This window comes from Lytechinus variegatus, chromosome 5 (assembly GCF_018143015.1).
Source record: "Lytechinus variegatus isolate NC3 chromosome 5, Lvar_3.0, whole genome shotgun sequence".
Lineage (NCBI taxonomy): Eukaryota > Metazoa > Echinodermata > Echinoidea > Temnopleuroida > Toxopneustidae > Lytechinus > Lytechinus variegatus.
This window is the reverse complement of record NC_054744.1, coordinates 27146719-27167501: the sequence shown is the minus strand read 5'-3', so window position 1 is coordinate 27167501 and position 20783 is coordinate 27146719. Positions and strand designations below refer to the sequence as shown.

The window sequence follows — 20783 nt, the reverse complement described above, 5'->3', positions numbered from 1 at the left end:
ATAAAGCTGTTCGTAAGTTAAGAACAACTTTAAGAACGACTGATGATCCTTTCTTACGCGCTTAACCATCGCCAATGAATATATCATTTACCACAAGAAAGGATCACCAGTCGTTCTTAAAGTCACTTTTAACTTACGAACAGCTTCATGAAACACCCAACGGGAATTGCGAAACAGGCACATCGACAGTTGAAGTTAGGCGGCTAGGTCGTTAAGTAATATTGCTTGACCATCTTACGCGCTTAACCTGGTACACTTATTATAGTTTTTGAAGCCATTTTGGACGGAAATCTTGATTCTACATAAAACTCTTTCGATTACCGATGAGCCCGAGATGAAAACAAAAATGATATTCGTTCATTGTGATCGTCAACGAAATTACATTTGTGTTTATGAAATTATTGTCGAGATATTGACCCAACTTTTGTATCTCTAAAATTTTGTCATGTTTGTATTCATGGTAATGTTATGTTCCTCAGGAAGGAATTGCTGTCTTGCATAAAATTATGTACGTGTGGAAAAAGAATAAAGTCTTCGGTTATCCAGAATTCAAATGTTAATGTAGACGGGTTTGGTCATTATAGGCCGAGTATTTTTTGACTATCGTCTCGGTATACGATAAATCGTGTACTATTATTGTTCGGTCTTATAGTAATTTTAAACCCCTGAATTGTTCAATGGAATATTCTCAAACTTGCAGGACAACGAAGAGCCATTGCAAAACTATCAAAATCATAACAGGATTCGAAAATTTTAAATGATTTTTCTTAAGATAACTCTTTTCATGCGTTTATTCCCCCCATATTATATGCCCAAACTATAATAAAAACGAAGAAAGGTCGAGCATTCTTTGAATTTCCTTCTATTCAATAGTTTATTATTATTATCTCTTTGAGGAAGAACATACCACAAAATTACACAAAGGTATACGCACACACCTTTACTGTAAACATAAATGTGAGAAATTATACATGTACAACAGCTATATATATATATAAAAGGTAACAAAATAATGCTGAATATAATGCTTCCATTGCCAATAAAGTTTTTATTGTCCACTCAAATTTTCGACGGTCCTCCATGTTCTTCAGGAATTTACAATATCACTGTAAACTCCTGAAGAATTAAGACGGAGGACCGTCGAAAATTCGAGTGAACAATAAAAACTTTATTGGCAATGAAAACATTATCTTCAGCATTATTTTGTTACCTTACAGAAGCCAATACGTGAAAATTTAATATATATATATTAATTGTCTGCTTCGGCATACGGAATAAAATAATCACAAATAGTTTAGAAAATGCCGTAGAAATAAAATCGTTGATTTAAAAGGAGCATAGCTCTCAAAATTGAAAGGTGGAGTCACACTCTTCGTCAGTATACCCATGATGTGACAAAAAAAGAGAATTCAAAATCCGTTTCTGAAACAGTCGTAAAAAAACACGACTGTCACAGCATACTGACGAAGAATTGACTTTACTTTTCCTTTTTGAGAGATATGTCCCTTTTAAAATCTACGATTTTATTTCTAGGGCATTTTCTAAACTACTATGTGATAATATATATATAAATTTTATTATATATATGTTTATATATATAATCGCAAAAAATTCATCAAAAAACTAAGAGGGTACCTCTCGTGATGACTTACCACCCCCAGACAGCCAAACTCGTCTCCAACGTCATGAGCAATACCTCTATCCTTGAAAGAGATCCTGAAGTGAAGAGGATATTCCATGAACCACCCATTGTTGCCTACAAAAAAGACAAGAGTTTGAGGGACTTACTCGTTCACCCCACCGTGCGGCATGGAACAAAATCTTGCAGGAGACGTAGGACGTAGGTGCAACACGTGCATTGGCGGCGGAAGCCAAAAATTTTAGGGACAACCAAAAAAAATTTGACAAGCAAAAAAAAAAAAGGTTCTCAACCAAAAAAATTTAGGGGGGACGTAGGAAAATAAATTGGCAAGCAAAAAAAAAAGTCATCAACAACAATTTTTTTGGGGGGACCACCCCCCCCCCCTCCTCAAATTTAGGGGGGACACGTCCCCCCCCCCCGCTTCCGCCGCCTATGAACACGTGCCGTTTTGTTTCTGATTGCACTCTACTTAAGGGGCCGAATGGCACGTGGCAAATAAGGGATGATTTACCTGTACCTCCACCAACCTGATTTATGCCATTATTTGCTCTCGCTGTGACTTCATCTAGACGTAGGATGGCCGACAGAGCTACCGAACACCTGAGATCTATTAGACTCAAGGTCTTCCTGTGGCCCGTCACTTCAATTTGATTTGAAGATCTTCGGAATTCTAGCATGCAAAGGAGGTGATGAGGACAGAAAGCTTTTGGAAGAGAAGATTATCCATCGCCTTTATTGATGTCTCCAACCCCATGGACTCGATGTATCATTTCACTCATTTCGTCTGATGTAGAATTTTCTTCTCTCTTACTTTCTTTTCCTTGTCTTTCTTTGCTTTTCCTTTCCTTTTTTTCTCTTTCTACTTCTTTCTTTTTTTCTCCCCTATCTCACCCTTCTCACCCACTCTTTCTTTCTTTCTTTCTTTTTTCTTTCTCTCACGCGTTCTCTCTTCCTCACTTTCTCATTTTCTCTCTATCTACCTCTCCTACTATCTTCTTTCGTTTCCCCTTCATGACGTATCCTTTTCGTCATCCTTTGTGCGCTTTTGCTCACTGTTTTGGATACGCGCATCTTAATGATGCATTGTTTTTTACGCGATCTAATAAATTTGCCATCTTGACAAAAATCAAAATTTATTGTCCACGGAGTCTTGATACTTTTCTTTGTTTGAACCTACTTATAATCTCCCAGCAGATCATTTGACTATACATACATATATATATATATATATATATGTATATATAATTACATACTATTTGAAATAATTATCGTAGATAGACATTACGAGACTTTTTTAAAGAACATTATGCTAACAATTCTAGGCCCCGGGGGGCCACTTCCATTGACGAGTGGATACCATGCATGCGCGACCATCATTGGGTCTCGAAAAGCACCCTAAACAAGTATTTTCAATGTTCTGAAAATGCACCCCTTAAATGGTATCAAACTATTTGGGAGAAGATGCTCTTTATTATCTATACATGTTCATTAAATATTTCTTTCTAAATTGGAGATTTTTTAGGTTTAAGCTTGTTTTTGTTTTTTACTCACACGCACGGTATATATATCATTTACACAAAAAAATTCAGTGATAGTGATAAGAGACGTAATTTATATATCTGTAATGTAGAGTATAGACTGAAATTGTGTACTTTTAACGCCCTTGAACATGTTGAAAGCACATGCATATAAATATATTAAATCATTATTGTATTTTATGTTGCAATTCGGGAGAGGATAATGGTCACGTTTATATGCGTATTACATTTAACAAACATTGCTTGCTTGTTTGTATTTTTCACTTCCAATATCAGATAAAGATATTATAACCAAACAAATAAACTATAATGACGCAGCTACATTGGAAATAGACCCTGGAATGATGGAGTGATATGTGTAGCATGACATGTTATAATCTGTGACTGGAGTTAAATCAAAGGCGGACTCACCGGGAGAGGGAGCAATTACGATACATGTTGCAGAGCCTTTCATATATTTTTTTCAGGTGCCGTTTCCTATGTACTTGTATATAGGACCTATAGCAACATATAGTTTATTTGTTTTTGTAATAATATCTTAAGGGAAAATTTCATACGCTCACTTGCATAACTAATTAATTTTAAAAATATTCTTCTTGAGAATCTGAATAAACTTGCTTTGCAAACAAGATATTCGAAACAATGTTGGGATGGCAGCGATAGGTTTTTCAAACACACTATCCGACCATCTTTATCATTGCTTTCATGTGTTATTATTGTTGTTGTTTTTTGCTATTAATCAGGAATTAGCAGTTTATTTGCATATATTACACATGTCGAATTTTAATTAGGGTTCCAGGAAATTCAGGGTATTACATTTAATTTTTGTAACGAGCATCTTCATGAAAAAGACCATCGGGACACACATTTCCGAGATTAGAAGAATAAAAACCTGTGCGAAGTTGATGGCGCTCTTCTCTAATAATAACAACTGGAAAATAAAATGCAGAGCAATGAAACGTCGGAGATATTTCTGTTCTGCAGATTAAAAAAAAATGAAATAAAATAAATATTCATCTCCAATTAACCCGATACGAATTAAATCCCATTCTAAAGAGAGCAAGACCGTTGTAAGACTTCTGAAAAACCATGGAACTTTTTCGATTCTTCAATAGTCTTTTTGTTAACGTCGTGGTCTTCATGCACTCCAATGATTTTGAGGCCCCCATTCCATAGAGGGGAGACTTTTGAAGGACCTTTGAAAAACCAAAAAGATTGGCAAGGTCTTATATCTTTCAATTGTCTTTCAGAGGTCTTTTATGCATCAAGCGATCTTTTAAAATTCTTTCCATGGACCTCCCCCCCCCCCCTTAGTCTTTCAATGATCTCTCAAGAGTCTTACAGTGAATGAGGCAAAAATCTTGAGAGACTGCCAAAAGATCATGGAAAGAATAATGAGAACTTTGAAAGTTCATAGAAAGACCGCTGAAAGACCATTTTGAATCGTTTCAAAAAGTATCGTGAAAAATCGTGAAAAACCTTTTTTGAAAAAAATTTTTTTTTGAAAGTTGATTGAAAGACCTTTGAAAGATCAAGCAAGTTTCATGGTCTTACAGTAGTCTTTCAGAGGTGCTCTCTGTGGAATGAAAACAGTACATCGTGTTGAAACCAGTCTTTCAGCCGTCTTTCAGGGAATTGGTTTTTCAGTGGTCTTTCAGCGGTCTCTCAATGAACTTTCAAAAGCCTTGCTTTAACAGTCTTTTCATGATATTTCGATTGTCTCTCATCATTGGGCAGAGATCACGAAACGACTCTTGAGCGATTCTTGAAAGTTTATTGAAAGGCCCATAAAAGTTCATGGAAAGATCGGCCGAAAGATCATTGTTGCATAAAAGATCTCTCACTGAAAGACCGATGAAAGATCACTGTGCAGACGAATCTACAAGACCAGGGCCCCATCTTTATACAAAGAGTTACGATTGATCCAATCAATCTCAAATATTGAAGTCCATCAATGTTATAATTTTTCCTTTAGGAAATTTGTTCAATGTCCTTTGAAAACAAAGAGAAGCATACTAAATTGTCGAGAAAACAATGAATCTATACATACACACCATTTCTAGAAAATATTTTGAACAATTAAACATATATTTTAGATCTTGACATTGCTGGCTTTCCATAGTACGATTGATCGGATTAATCGTAACATTGGAAAAAGACGGGGCCTAGAAGTATCAATTAGTTTGTCAGAGTTCTTAGGCATGTTACGGGTTTTCGGAGCCATTCCCCAGAGACCACAAATTTCAGTGATCTTGGAGACTGCTGAAAGTCGTTGTCAATGTTCGGTCATTCAGTGGTCATTATGCATTCTCCAAGGGTCTCTGTTCTGTGGAATGGAAAGCTTATCGTTTAGCATATAGAGACTGCTTTATCAGGCAAACTGAAATCAAACATGCAGGATACATCTGAATGACCAGCTTAAATCAATAATCAACATCGTAACTTAGACATCAATGGAAGGCGGAAAATTACTCAATGTAAACCTGAATAACATTTTGATTAAATTGTATTTTTCTTAGTATTCCTAGTAGGGGAAAGCAGGGTAAGTTGAGCATAGGGGCAAGTTGAGCCACCAGCCCCAGGCCAATCATGAATGAGTCAGACATTGTGGTGGTGTCATGTATTGATGTCCCATAGCATAACCCCTAACCCCACCATATTGTTTCCAACTTTGAAACAAAAACTAGTTTTTTAGAGGGAAAAATATGAATTTCAGCCAAAAAAGTAAAAAAGAGTGTGAAATAGATAAGTGCTTTATAAACACACAAGTCTTTAAATATAATAAAGACATGATAACAACATTATTAGTCCAGGTATGGATCTTCATTCTTGTCATAGTCTTTTATATATGATGGATGCATAATAAATGTGTGGATAAAAAATTATCGCACTAAGTTCGGACTGGGGTAAGTTGAGCCAAAGAGCATGGGGCAAGTTGAGCCATGGTAATTCCTATGGTAATGTATCTTAAAAAACAAACAAACCATAAAAATTGATTGAAATGCAGGCTGAAAGGAGCAAATTTACTTGACTGCTCTTTTCCTTTTACAGGATGTTAGTATTTATAGAGAATTAGCAAGTGAAAAGACTTTAAACAAAAAATTGACATGCTGGTTCTCCCCCATACATTTTGTACATAGTTTTTGTGGCTCAACTTACCCCAGAAGGTGGCTCAAACTTGCATATATGGGGCAAGTTGAGACATTTGATATCGTTTTTTTCAAAGGTCACAATGACTTTCAGTGTGGGGATAGAAAGTTATATATAGGTGGAAAATATTCCAGAAGAATTAAATTTCAAGGCAAGGTACTTATTTCGACAAGATTATTAATCATATCAATTCTAACATGCCAAAAGCAAAAACTGTCACAACTTACCCCGCCTTCCCCTACAGAGAAACCACTTCAAACATCTCAAAACTGCATGTTTGTGTAATGTTTTATGTGTCATTTCTTTAAACCGCTGTAGCGCCATCTAAACGCATATCGGAAGCAATCTTTTATTGTAGTCGGCACTGCATGGGCAGCGTATGGACCACTGATAGGGCAGAGATCAGTGGTATGGACCCGCGTATGGATGGGAGCCCGGGGGCACTTGACCCTACCAAGGAAAAAAAAGAAAAAACAAATTGACCGTGCATTTAAGTATTATGTCAAAACCATCTCAAAACTAGATTTCCATTTTGAGTAGGTCATTTCATTTAATCATTCATTTCTATCAATAAAGTATATTGACGATAGAGGAGACATCAGGAAAAAAGGAAAAAGTTTGCTATATAGAGAGCTATCCCCCGGGGAGCTATCGCCTGGATATAGAGCAAATAAGGAACTGTTGAGAAAAACGTACGTATAATCATGTAATTTACAGCTTATTAATCCTGAATAATAAAATTGCAATGTCAGTGTACAATACAAGTAATAATAACAATATAACACTAATAATTAACATAAAATATACATTAATATAAATAAAATGAATACAGGCGTAGATATAAATATTAAATGTTAATAAATATGAAAGTGTCAAAGTATTTTTGCTCGCTCGCAAAGTTTTTTTTAGAATTTCTTCCCCATTTCATTTCCAGCCCCATCAAGGTGTTGAATGTATATCAGAGCACTATGGGCCTTTTTATAAATCACCTTTTAAAATTTAAGATTCCACCCCGGATGGATGGATGAAAGAAAGAAAGAAAGAAAGAAAGAAAGAAAAAAGAACCATGGATATAAAGAAAAATTGAGGCTTTCATTTTAGTAAACAAAAACTCCGAATATTGATGGCATGCAATCACCACAATGTTTCCATACCTATGTCAACGAATAGACTATACTTTTACAATAAAAATCAAAATACCGACAACTTTGGGTTTGTTGGGCTATTTTTCATACCCGTTAGTTTATTTTTTTATATAGAAATTGTAGAAGAGGGAGTGGCTGTGAGTATCTGCTGGGTGGTCCCGTTGTTCCGACTACGTACTATATTTGTTGTATCTTTTGCTCATAATAGTAATGGCAAATCAATTCCCCTCCTTAAAACTAAGTTTGTTTGTTTTTGTTTTCTTTTAGTGATTAAAATTTGAACGACCGTATCAAAAGAACGGAAAACATCACTTTCAGTCTTATTTTATTTTCATTTTCGTTGGATTTACCTTCTGCGTTGGGCTGCAGCTTCGTATTAGCAGTAATGGTAAATTAACTGACCTGACAAGGGGCAGGGGGCGACACCCCCATGTAATTTATTTATGAAGTTGAAAGGGAGAGAATAGGGGAAGGCTTCAAGGCCATTGCCAAGGCAAAAGGCCTGAAAATCTTTCAAGTCAAAACCATGGTTTTCTATTTTTAAAACTTACAATGAATATCAAACGATTTGACCTTTCCTTATATACTGTTCGGTATTATTTGTACAGGGACGGAAAAAATATTGTCATACATGTCTTTCCCGATCGGCCGTTAAAAGCCGATTTTTGTTGTTTTTTGAGGGGGAGGTCCTTATTAAACACTAAAGGGTTCATTAACATCTTAGTTCTGTTAAAAAAAAACAAGTTGATTAATGAAAATCTATTTCATAAGGCCAAATGAAATAATGAGAGGGCGAAGTGTGAAATAAATTTGGGAGTATTTTGTGCATTTAAACCTGAAAATTGAACATTCTGAACAGTTATTGTAAGCGTGAGCAGGATGCATGGGTATCTAATTAAACAACTGATGCAAGCTAGCCCAAAGCTGAAAATTTGTGATATTCCCACCAAAATTTGAACATTATAAGCACCTTTTATAAACACGAACAGCAGAACAGGTTGCATCTATCTACAGGGGCGTCGATCCATTTTTCAGATTGGGGGGGGGGCAAAATCATGAATCAATTTTCCAAAAGCGCTCGATCACACAAAACAAACTCACACACACACACATATGCCTATATATATATGTGTACATATATATATATGTATACACACACCTATATATACATCTCACCAGCAGGTTAATGCGAGCGCGAAGCGCGAGCTGAAAATTTTGATATTTCGATCTGAAAAAAAATTGAGTTTAATGGACGTTTTTAATAAAGAACAAGATATATATATCCAACAAAAGATTATTGCAAGTCGAAGTGGGAGTTCTTTTGAGGTTTAGAACTGAAAACGGGACCATATTCACCTATTTAATCATGGAGAGTATAGGTTTTTGTTACAGAAATGATGCGAGCGCGAAGCGCGAGCTGAAATTTTTTGATATTCCAATCTGAAAAGTGGACATTTTGAGCACGATTTTAGACGAAGAACGAGTTGTGTATCTCAATCTCGCTTGCTGATTTCTGTGTAACATTACAATCTTATTTTATTTTTAGCACATGCGGAATTATTGGGGGGCAAACGATATGTTTGCCCCCCCAATATTTTCATTGGTGGGGCGATCGCCCCCCCTGCCCCCCATAATCGACGCCTCTGTCTATCTAAACAATTGATGTGAGGCACAAGCTCAAAAGTTTTGATAGTCTGAACTAAAATTTAAACATTCTAAGCATTTTTGATAACCATTGAAAGGATAACAGGATGGGCATCTAACTAAACATGATGCGAGCGCGAAGCGTGTGGTGGAATTTTAACCTATTTTTGTGTGTGTTTTAACCTAAAATTTGGTTATTCTAATCATTGTTTGTAATCATGAACAAGATGCGTATCCATCTAACCAAACAACTTATTCGATATTGGCAAATACAAAGGGGATCTGAAGGTATTTGATATATTGACATAAAAAGGGGATTTGCCAAGAACTGTTTCAGGGAATTCATTAAGAGGATAGACCTATGCCCCTCCCAAATCCCCGATTTATGCCAGAGCGTATAGCATGTATAGGATGAGCTTTGTTCTTTTTTTTTAACATACAGCACTTTTTGTGACCATGAACAGGATGTATATGCTCTCGCTAAAACAAAATAACATGAAAATCTAGAATTCTGAGCAAAAGTATATATTTGTTCATTTTTACTTCAGAACGGGATATCTTACGTTCTTCAGAAGAACGCGCTAGAATTTTGATCGGTGAGATATATTCTCTTTATAAACTATATCACAAACAGTAGTTGATATATATATATATATATATATATATATATATATATATATATATATATATATATATATATATATATATATATTCTTCTTCTCCTTCTCCTCCTTCTTCTTCTTCTTCCTATTTGTATTCTTCTTCTTTTTCGTCGTCTTCTTCTTCTACGTCTACTTCTTCTTCTTCTTATTATTAGGTGGTCTGTCATGAATATGACAGATCACCTATTATATTCGTCAGAATTTTCTTTATTTTTATTGCCAAAGCTAGTAACCACTTTATCTCAATATCGGGCGTGTCAATTTTCTTGATTTTCATGTCATGTATGGCAATCATTATGGACATGCGAAACGAAACTTTTCAAGGTTATCAGATCATGATGACGTCATCTAGGCGCCATTTTGTAAAATTGAATGATTGATCATATCATCGCAACTAATCATCAAAAATCATCCATATTTGCATCATATCAAGTTCAGGTGACAAGTCATCAGGACATGTCAACAGAGGTCATGCAAAGGTCACGACGCGCACGTACGCGCGCGTCAAATTTAAAAAATGTTCCAAATCAACCGTGGTCAAGTTTGGGTACGTTTCAGGCCATTTTGAGCATGTCAAGAATTTGCGCGCGCACAGGTATGCGTGCGCGTTCTTGCTCCTACCATCGCTATGCCTCTTCGAGTCGTCATTTATTTTATGTCTGTCCACTGTCCATTATTTTCTGATTAATTTGATACCTCATTCAGCCTCTTACGACCAATAATACGCAAATGCGCGTCAATTCAAATGTGCTTTACACGCGCGTGCAAACTCGCAAAATAAGTCAAAAGTGGGCAAAAATATGCCTATATAAAATTCACTGTAGCTCTTCAAGGAGTCCGTTGACCCCCAGTTTTTTTTTCCTATTCGAATAGAGTATGAATTGGAGATATGATTTTATGCCACATTTGACCCTTAAAAACATCGTGACGTCATCAACATGGCGTCGGAACTAAAAAGTAGTGTTTTCTGTTTCATGATGTCACAACACTAATGTGAATTGATTCTAATTACGTAAATATTGGTCTTTTCTCTCCAAATTTTCAATATGTTTTACCTTAGAATCTACCCTTTAGACAATATGTCCATTGTTTCATTTTAAAGGTTGTACTATTCTCAAAACTGGAATTTGTACTAGGTTTGTCATCATGACATTTTTCTACTTGCAACAATTTACATTGACAATATGTGTCCTGTTTTGCGCTCCCTGTCTGTCCGGAAGATCGTGGTCGACTGGATAACACACCTGCCTGGTAACACTAGGGTCGGTGGTTCAAACCTCGCTTGACTCTCTTTTTTTTTTTTTTTTTTCCTTTATTATTAGGTGGTCTGTCATGAATATGACAGATCACCTATTATATTTAGGTGGTCTGTCATGAATATGACAGATCACCTATTATATTCGTCAGAATTTTCTTTATTTTTATTGCCAAAGCTAGTAACCACTTTATCTCAATATCGGGCGTGTCAATTTTCTTGATTTTCATGTCATGTATGGCAATCATTATGGACATGCGAAACGAAACTTTTCAAGGTTATCAGATCATGATGACGTCATCTAGGCGCCATTTTGTAAAATTGAATGATTGATCATATCATCGCAACTAATCATCAAAAATCATCCATATTTGCATCATATCAAGTTCAGGTGACAAGTCATCAGGACATGTCAACAGAGGTCATGCAAAGGTCACGACGCGCACGTACGCGCGCGTCAAATTTTAAAAATTTTCCAAATCAACCGTGGTCAAGTTTGGGTACGTTTCAGGCCATTTTGAGCATGTCAAGAATTTGCGCGCGCACAGGTATGCGTGCGCGTTCTTGATCCTACCATCGCTATGCCTCTTCGAGTCGTCATTTATTTTGTGTCTGTCCATCGTCCATGATCTTCTGATTAATTTGATACCTTATTAAGCCTTTTACGACCAATAATACCGGAATGCGCGTCCATTCAAATTTGCATTGCACGCGCGTGCAAACTCGCAAAATAAGTCATAAGTGGGCAAAAATATGCCTATATAAAATTCACTGTAGCTCTTCAGGGAGTCCGTTGACCCCCAATTTTTTTTCCTATTCGAATAGAGTATGAATTGGAGATATGATTTTATGCCACATTTGACCCTTAAAAACATCGTGACGTCATCAACATGGCGTCGGAACTAAAAATTAGTGTTTTCTGTTTCATGATGTCACCACACTCATGTAAATTTATTCTAATTACGTAAATATTGGTCTTTTCTCGCCAAATTTTCAATATGTTTTACCTTAGAATGTACCCTTTAGACAATATGTCCATTGTTTCATTTTAAAGCTTGTACTATTCTCAAAACTGGAATTTGTACTAGGTTTGTCATCATGACATTTTTCTACTTGCAACAATTTACATTGACAATATGTTTCCTGTTTTGCACTCCATGTCTGTCCGGAAGATCGTGGTCGACTGGATAACGCACCTGCCTGGTAACGCTAGGGTCGGTGGTTCAAACCTCGCTTGACTCTCTTTTTTTTTTTTTTTTTCCTTTATTAGGTGGTCTGTCATGAATATGACAGATCACCTATTATATTCGTCAGAATTTTCTTTATTTTTATTGCCAAAGCTAGTAACCACTTTATCTCAATATCGGGCATGTCAATTTTCTTGATTTTCATGTCATGTATGGCAATCATTATGGACATGCGAAACGAAACTTTTCAAGGTTATCAAATCATGATGACGTCATCTAGGCGCCATTTTGTAAAATTAAATGATTGATCATATCATCGCAACTAATCATAAAAAATCATCCATATTTGCATCATATCAAGTTCAGGTGACAAGTCATCAGGACATGTCAACAGAGGTCATGCAAAGGTCACGACGCGCACGTACGCGCGCGTCAAATTTTAAAAATTTTCCAAATCAACCGTGGTCAAGTTTGGGTACGTTTCAGGCCATTTTGAGCATGTCAAGAATTTGCGCGCGCACAGGTATGCGTGCGCGTTCTTGATCCTACCATCGCTATGCCTCTTCGAGTCGTCATTTATTTTGTGTCTGTCCATCGTCCATGATCTTCTGATTAATTTGATACCTTATTAAGCCTCTTACGACCAATAATACCGGAATGCGCGTCCATTCAAATTTGCATTGCACGCGCGTGCAAACTCGCAAAATAAGTCATAAGTGGGCAAAAATATGCCTATATAAAATTCACTGTAGCTCTTCAGGGAGTCCGTTGACCCCCAATTTTTTTTCCTATTCGAATAGAGTATGAATTGGAGATATGATTTTATGCCACATTTGACCCTTAAAAACATCGTGACGTCATCAACATGGCGTCGGAACTAAAAATTAGTGTTTTCTGTTTCATGATGTCACCACACTCATGTAAATTTATTCTAATTACGTAAATATTGGTCTTTTCTCGCCAAATTTTCAATATGTTTTACCTTAGAATGTACCCTTTAGACAATATGTCCATTGTTTCATTTTAAAGCTTGTACTATTCTCAAAACTGGAATTTGTACTAGGTTTGTCATCATGACATTTTTCTACTTGCAACAATTTACATTGACAATATGTTTCCTGTTTTGCACTCCATGTCTGTCCGGAAGATCGTGGTCGACTGGATAACGCACCTGCCTGGTAACGCTAGGGTCGGTGGTTCAAACCTCGCTTGACTCTCTTTTTTTTTTTTTTTTTCCTTTATTAGGTGGTCTGTCATGAATATGACAGATCACCTATTATATTCGTCAGAATTTTCTTTATTTTTATTGCCAAAGCTAGTAACCACTTTATCTCAATATCGGGCGTGTCAATTTTCTTGATTTTCATGTCATGTATGGCAATCATTATGGACATGCGAAACGAAACTTTTCAAGGTTATCAAATCATGATGACGTCATCTAGGCGCCATTTTGTAAAATTAAATGATTGATCATATCATCGCAACTAATCATAAAAAATCATCCATATTTGCATCATATCAAGTTCAGGTGACAAGTCATCAGGACATGTCAACAGAGGTCATGCAAAGGTCACGACGCGCACGTACGCGCGCGTCAAATTTTAAAAATTTTCCAAATCAACCGTGGTCAAGTTTGGGTACGTTTCAGGCCATTTTGAGCATGTCAAGAATTTGCGCGCGCACAGGTATGCGTGCGCGTTCTTGATCCTACCATCGCTATGCCTCTTCGAGTCGTCATTTATTTTGTGTCTGTCCATCGTCCATGATCTTCTGATTAATTTGATACCTTATTAAGCCTTTTACGACCAATAATACCGGAATGCGCGTCCATTCAAATTTGCATTGCACGCGCGTGCAAACTCGCAAAATAAGTCATAAGTGGGCAAAAATATGCCTATATAAAATTCACTGTAGCTCTTCAGGGAGTCCGTTGACCCCCAATTTTTTTTTCCTATTCGAATAGAGTATGAATTGGAGATATGATTTTATGCCACATTTGACCCTTAAAAACATCGTGACGTCATCAACATGGCGTCGGAACTAAAAATTAGTGTTTTCTGTTTCATGATGTCACCACACTCATGTAAATTTATTCTAATTACGTAAATATTGGTCTTTTCTCGCCAAATTTTCAATATGTTTTACCTTAGAATGTACCCTTTAGACAATATGTCCATTGTTTCATTTTAAAGCTTGTACTATTCTCAAAACTGGAATTTGTACTAGGTTTGTCATCATGACATTTTTCTACTTGCAACAATTTACATTGACAATATGTTTCCTGTTTTGCACTCCATGTCTGTCCGGAAGATCGTGGTCGACTGGATAACGCACCTGCCTGGTAACGCTAGGGTCGGTGGTTCAAACCTCGCTTGACTCTCTTTTTTTTTTTTTTTTCCTTTATTAGGTGGTCTGTCATGAATATGACAGATCACCTATTATATTCGTCAGAATTTTCTTTATTTTTATTGCCAAAGCTAGTAACCACTTTATCTCAATATCGGGCATGTCAATTTTCTTGATTTTCATGTCATGTATGGCAATCATTATGGACATGCGAAACGAAACTTTTCAAGGTTATCAAATCATGATGACGTCATCTAGGCGCCATTTTGTAAAATTAAATGATTGATCATATCATCGCAACTAATCATAAAAAATCATCCATATTTGCATCATATCAAGTTCAGGTGACAAGTCATCAGGACATGTCAACAGAGGTCATGCAAAGGTCACGACGCGCACGTACGCGCGCGTCAAATTTTAAAAATTTTCCAAATCAACCGTGGTCAAGTTTGGGTACGTTTCAGGCCATTTTGAGCATGTCAAGAATTTGCGCGCGCACAGGTATGCGTGCGCGTTCTTGATCCTACCATCGCTATGCCTCTTCGAGTCGTCATTTTTTTTGTGTCTGTCCATCGTCCATGATCTTCTGATTAATTTGATACCTTATTAAGCCTCTTACGACCAATAATACCGGAATGCGCGTCCATTCAAATGTGCATTGCACGCGCGTGCAAACTCGCAAAATAAGTCATAAGTGGGCAAAAATATGCCAATATAAAATTCACTGTAGCTCTTCAGGGAGTCCGTTGACCCCAAATTTTTTTTTCCTATTCGAATAGAGTATGAATTGGAGATATGATTTTATGCCACATTTGACCCTTAAAAACATCGTGACGTCATCAACATGGCGTCGGAACTAAAAATTAGTGTTTTCTGTTTCATGATGTCACCACACTCATGTAAATTTATTCTAATTACGTAAATATTGGTCTTTTCTCGCCAAATTTTCAATATGTTTTACCTTAGAATGTACCCTTTAGACAATATGTCCATTGTTTCATTTTAAAGCTTGTACTATTCTCAAAACTGGAATTTGTACTAGGTTTGTCATCATGACATTTTTCTACTTGCAACAATTTACATTGACAATATGTTTCCTGTTTTGCACTCCATGTCTGTCCGGAAGATCGTGGTCGACTGGATAACGCACCTGCCTGGTAACGCTAGGGTCGGTGGTTCAAACCTCGCTTGACTCTCTTTTTTTTTTTTTTTTTCCTTTATTAGGTGGTCTGTCATGAATATGACAGATCACCTATTATATTCGTCAGAATTTTCTTTATTTTTATTGCCAAAGCTAGTAACCACTTTATCTCAATATCGGGCATGTCAATTTTCTTGATTTTCATGTCATGTATGGCAATCATTATGGACATGCGAAACGAAACTTTTCAAGGTTATCAAATCATGATGACGTCATCTAGGCGCCATTTTGTAAAATTAAATGATTGATCATATCATCGCAACTAATCATAAAAAATCATCCATATTTGCATCATATCAAGTTCAGGTGACAAGTCATCAGGACATGTCAACAGAGGTCATGCAAAGGTCACGACGCGCACGTACGCGCGCGTCAAATTTTAAAAATTTTCCAAATCAACCGTGGTCAAGTTTGGGTACGTTTCAGGCCATTTTGAGCATGTCAAGAATTTGCGCGCGCACAGGTATGCGTGCGCGTTCTTGATCCTACCATCGCTATGCCTCTTCGAGTCGTCATTTATTTTGTGTCTGTCCATCGTCCATGATCTTCTGATTAATTTGATACCTTATTAAGCCTCTTACGACCAATAATACCGGAATGCGCGTCCATTCAAATGTGCATTGCACGCGCGTGCAAACTCGCAAAATAAGTCATAAGTGGGCAAAAATATGCCTATATAAAATTCACTGTAGCTCTTCAGGGAGTCCGTTGACCCCCAATTTTTTTTCCTATTCGAATAGAGTATGAATTGGAGATATGATTTTATGCCACATTTGACCCTTAAAAACATCGTGACGTCATCAACATGGCGTCGGAACTAAAAATTAGTGTTTTCTGTTTCATGATGTCACCACACTCATGTAAATTTATTCTAATTACGTAAATATTGGTCTTTTCTCGCCAAATTTTCAATATGTTTTACCTTAGAATGTACCCTTTAGACAATATGTCCATTGTTTCATTTTAAAGCTTGTACTATTCTCAAAACTGGAATTTGTACTAGGTTTGTCATCATGACATTTTTCTACTTGCAACAATTTACATTGACAATATGTTTCCTGTTTTGCACTCCATGTCTGTCCGGAAGATCGTGGTCGACTGGATAACGCACCTGCCTGGTAACGCTAGGGTCGGTGGTTCAAACCTCGCTTGACTCTTTTTTTTTTTTTTTTTCCTTTATTAGGTGGTCTGTCATGAATATGACAGATCACCTATTATATTCGTCAGAATTTTCTTTATTTTTATTGCCAAAGCTAGTAACCACTTTATCTCAATATCGGGCTTGTCAATTTTCTTGATTTTCATGTCATGTATGGCAATCATTATGGACATGCGAAACGAAACTTTTCAAGGTTATCAAATCATGATGACGTCATCTAGGCGCCATTTTGTAAAATTAAATGATTGATCATATCATCGCAACTAATCATAAAAAATCATCCATATTTGCATCATATCAAGTTCAGGTGACAAGTCATCAGGACATGTCAACAGAGGTCATGCAAAGGTCACGACGCGCACGTACGCGCGCGTCAAATTTTAAAAATTTTCCAAATCAACCGTGGTCAAGTTTGGGTACGTTTCAGGCCATTTTGAGCATGTCAAGAATTTGCGCGCGCACAGGTATGCGTGCGCGTTCTTGATCCTACCATCGCTATGCCTCTTCGAGTCGTCATTTTTTTTGTGTCTGTCCATCGTCCATGATCTTCTGATTAATTTGATACCTTATTAAGCCTTTTACGACCAATAATACCGGAATGCGCGTCCATTCAAATTTGCATTGCACGCGCGTGCAAACTCGCAAAATAAGTCATAAGTGGGCAAAAATATGCCAATATAAAATTCACTGTAGCTCTTCAGGGAGTCCGTTGACCCCCAATTTTTTTTTCCTATTCGAATAGAGTATGAATTGGAGATATGATTTTATGCCACATTTGACCCTTAAAAACATCGTGACGTCATCAACATGGCGTCGGAACTAAAAATTAGTGTTTTCTGTTTCATGATGTCACCACACTCATGTAAATTTATTCTAATTACGTAAATATTGGTCTTTTCTCGCCAAATTTTCAATATGTTTTACCTTAGAATGTACCCTTTAGACAATATGTCCATTGTTTCATTTTAAAGCTTGTACTATTCTCAAAACTGGAATTTGTACTAGGTTTGTCATCATGACATTTTTCTACTTGCAACAATTTACATTGACAATATGTTTCCTGTTTTGCACTCCATGTCTGTCCGGAAGATCGTGGTCGACTGGATAACGCACCTGCCTGGTAACGCTAGGGTCGGTGGTTCAAACCTCGCTTGACTCTCTTTTTTTTTTTTTTTTTCCTTTATTAGGTGGTCTGTCATGAATATGACAGATCACCTATTATATTCGTCAGAATTTTCTTTATTTTTATTGCCAAAGCTAGTAACCACTTTATCTCAATATCGGGCATGTCAATTTTCTTGATTTTCATGTCATGTATGGCAATCATTATGGACATGCGAAACGAAACTTTTCAAGGTTATCAAATCATGATGACGTCATCTAGGCGCCATTTTGTAAAATTAAATGATTGATCATATCATCGCAACTAATCATAAAAAATCATCCATATTTGCATCATATCAAGTTCAGGTGACAAGTCATCAGGACATGTCAACAGAGGTCATGCAAAGGTCACGACGCGCACGTACGCGCGCGTCAAATTTTAAAAATTTTCCAAATCAACCGTGGTCAAGTTTGGGTACGTTTCAGGCCATTTTGAGCATGTCAAGAATTTGCGCGCGCACAGGTATGCGTGCGCGTTCTTGATCCTACCATCGCTATGCCTCTTCGAGTCGTCATTTATTTTGTGTCTGTCCATCGTCCATGATCTTCTGATTAATTTGATACCTTATTAAGCCTTTTACGACCAATAATACCGGAATGCGCGTCCATTCAAATTTGCATTGCACGCGCGTGCAAACTCGCAAATTAAGTCATAAGTGGGCAAAAATATGCCTATATAAAATTCACTGTAGCTCTTCAGGGAGTCCGTTGACCCCCAATTTTTTTTTCCTATTCGAATAGAGTATGAATTGGAGATATGATTTTATGCCACATTTGACCCTTAAAAACATCGTGACGTCATCAACATGGCGTCGGAACTAAAAATTAGTGTTTTCTGTTTCATGATGTCACCACACTCATGTAAATTTATTCTAATTACGTAAATATTGGTCTTTTCTCGCCAAATTTTCAATATGTTTTACCTTAGAATGTACCCTTTAGACAATATGTCCATTGTTTCATTTTAAAGCTTGTACTATTCTCAAAACTGGAATTTGTACTAGGTTTGTCATCATGACATTTTTCTACTTGCAACAATTTACATTGACAATATGTTTCCTGTTTTGCACTCCATGTCTGTCCGGAAGATCGTGGTCGACTGGATAACGCACCTGCCTGGTAACGCTAGGGTCGGTGGTTCAAACCTCGCTTGACTCTCTTTTTTTTTTTTTTTTCCTTTATTAGGTGGTCTGTCATGAATATGACAGATCACCTATTATATTCGTCAGAATTTTCTTTATTTTTATTGCCAAAGCTAGTAACCACTTTATCTCAATATCGGGCGTGTCAATTTTCTTGATTTTCATGTCATGTATGGCAATCATTATGGACATGCGAAACGAAACTTTTCAAGGTTATCAAATCATGATGACGTCATCTAGGCGCCATTTTGTAAAATTAAATGATTGATCATATCATCGCAACTAATCATAAAAAATCATCCATATTTGCATCATATCAAGTTCAGGTGACAAGTCATCAGGACATGTCAACAGAGGTCATGCAAAGGTCACGACGCGCACGTACGCGCGCGTCAAATTTTAAAAATTTTCCAAATCAACCGTGGTCAAGTTTGGGTACGTTTCAGGCCATTTTGAGCATGTCAAGAATTTGCGCGCGCACAGGTATGCGTGCGCGTTCTTGATCCTACCATCGCTATGCCTCTTCGAGTCGTCATTTATTTTGTGTCTGTCCATCGTCCATGATCTTCTGATTAATTTGATACCTTATTAAGCCTCTTACGACCAATAATACCGGAATGCGCGTCCATTCAAATTTGCATTGCACGCGCGTGCAAACTCGCAAAATAAGTCATAAGTGGGCAAAAATATGCCTATATAAAATTCACTGTAGCTCTTCAGGGAGTCCGTTGACCCCCAATTTTTTTTCCTATTCGAATAGAGTATGAATTGGAGATATGATTTTATGCCACATTTGACCCTTAAAAACATCGTGACGTCATCAACATGGCGTCGGAACTAAAAATTAGTGTTTTCTGTTTCATGATGTCACCACACTCATGTAAATTTATTCTAATTACGTAAATATTGGTCTTTTCTCGCCAAATTTTCAATATGTTTTACCTTAGAATGTACCCTTTAGACAATATGTCCATTGTTTCATTTTAAAGCTTGTACTATTCTCAAAACTGGAATTTGTACTAGGTTTGTCATCATGACATTTTTCTACTTGCAACAATTTACATTGACAATATGTTTCCTGTTTTGCACTCCATGTCTGTCCGGAAGATCGTGGTCGACTGGATAACGCACCTGCCTGGTAACGCTAGGGTCGGTGGTTCAAACCTCGCTTGACTCTCTTTTTTTTTTTTTTTTTTCCTTTATTAGGTGGTCTGTCATGAATATGACAGATCACCTATTATATTCGTCAGAATTTTCTTTATTTTTATTGCCAAAGCTAGTAACCACTTTATCTCAATATCGGGCATGTCAATTTTCTTGATTTTCATGTCATGTATGGCAATCATTATGGACATGCGAAACGAAACTTTTCAAGGTTATCAAATCATGATGACGTCATCTAGGCGCCATTTTGTAAAATTAAATGATTGATCATATCATCGCAACTAATCATAAAAAATCATCCATATTTGCATCATATCAAGTTCAGGTGACAAGTCATCAGGACATGTCAACAGAGGTCATGCAAAGGTCACGACGCGCACGTAC

The 20783-nt window shown here is 36.8% G+C and overlaps 1 protein-coding gene across 1 annotated transcript in view; it reads left to right on the top strand.

Moving 5' to 3' along the window:
• LOC121414987 (histamine H2 receptor-like) overlaps positions 1 to 20783 on the top strand; it is an 89564-nt gene that overhangs the window by 7035 nt on the left and 61746 nt on the right. The gene's annotated exons all lie outside the window — the stretch shown is intronic.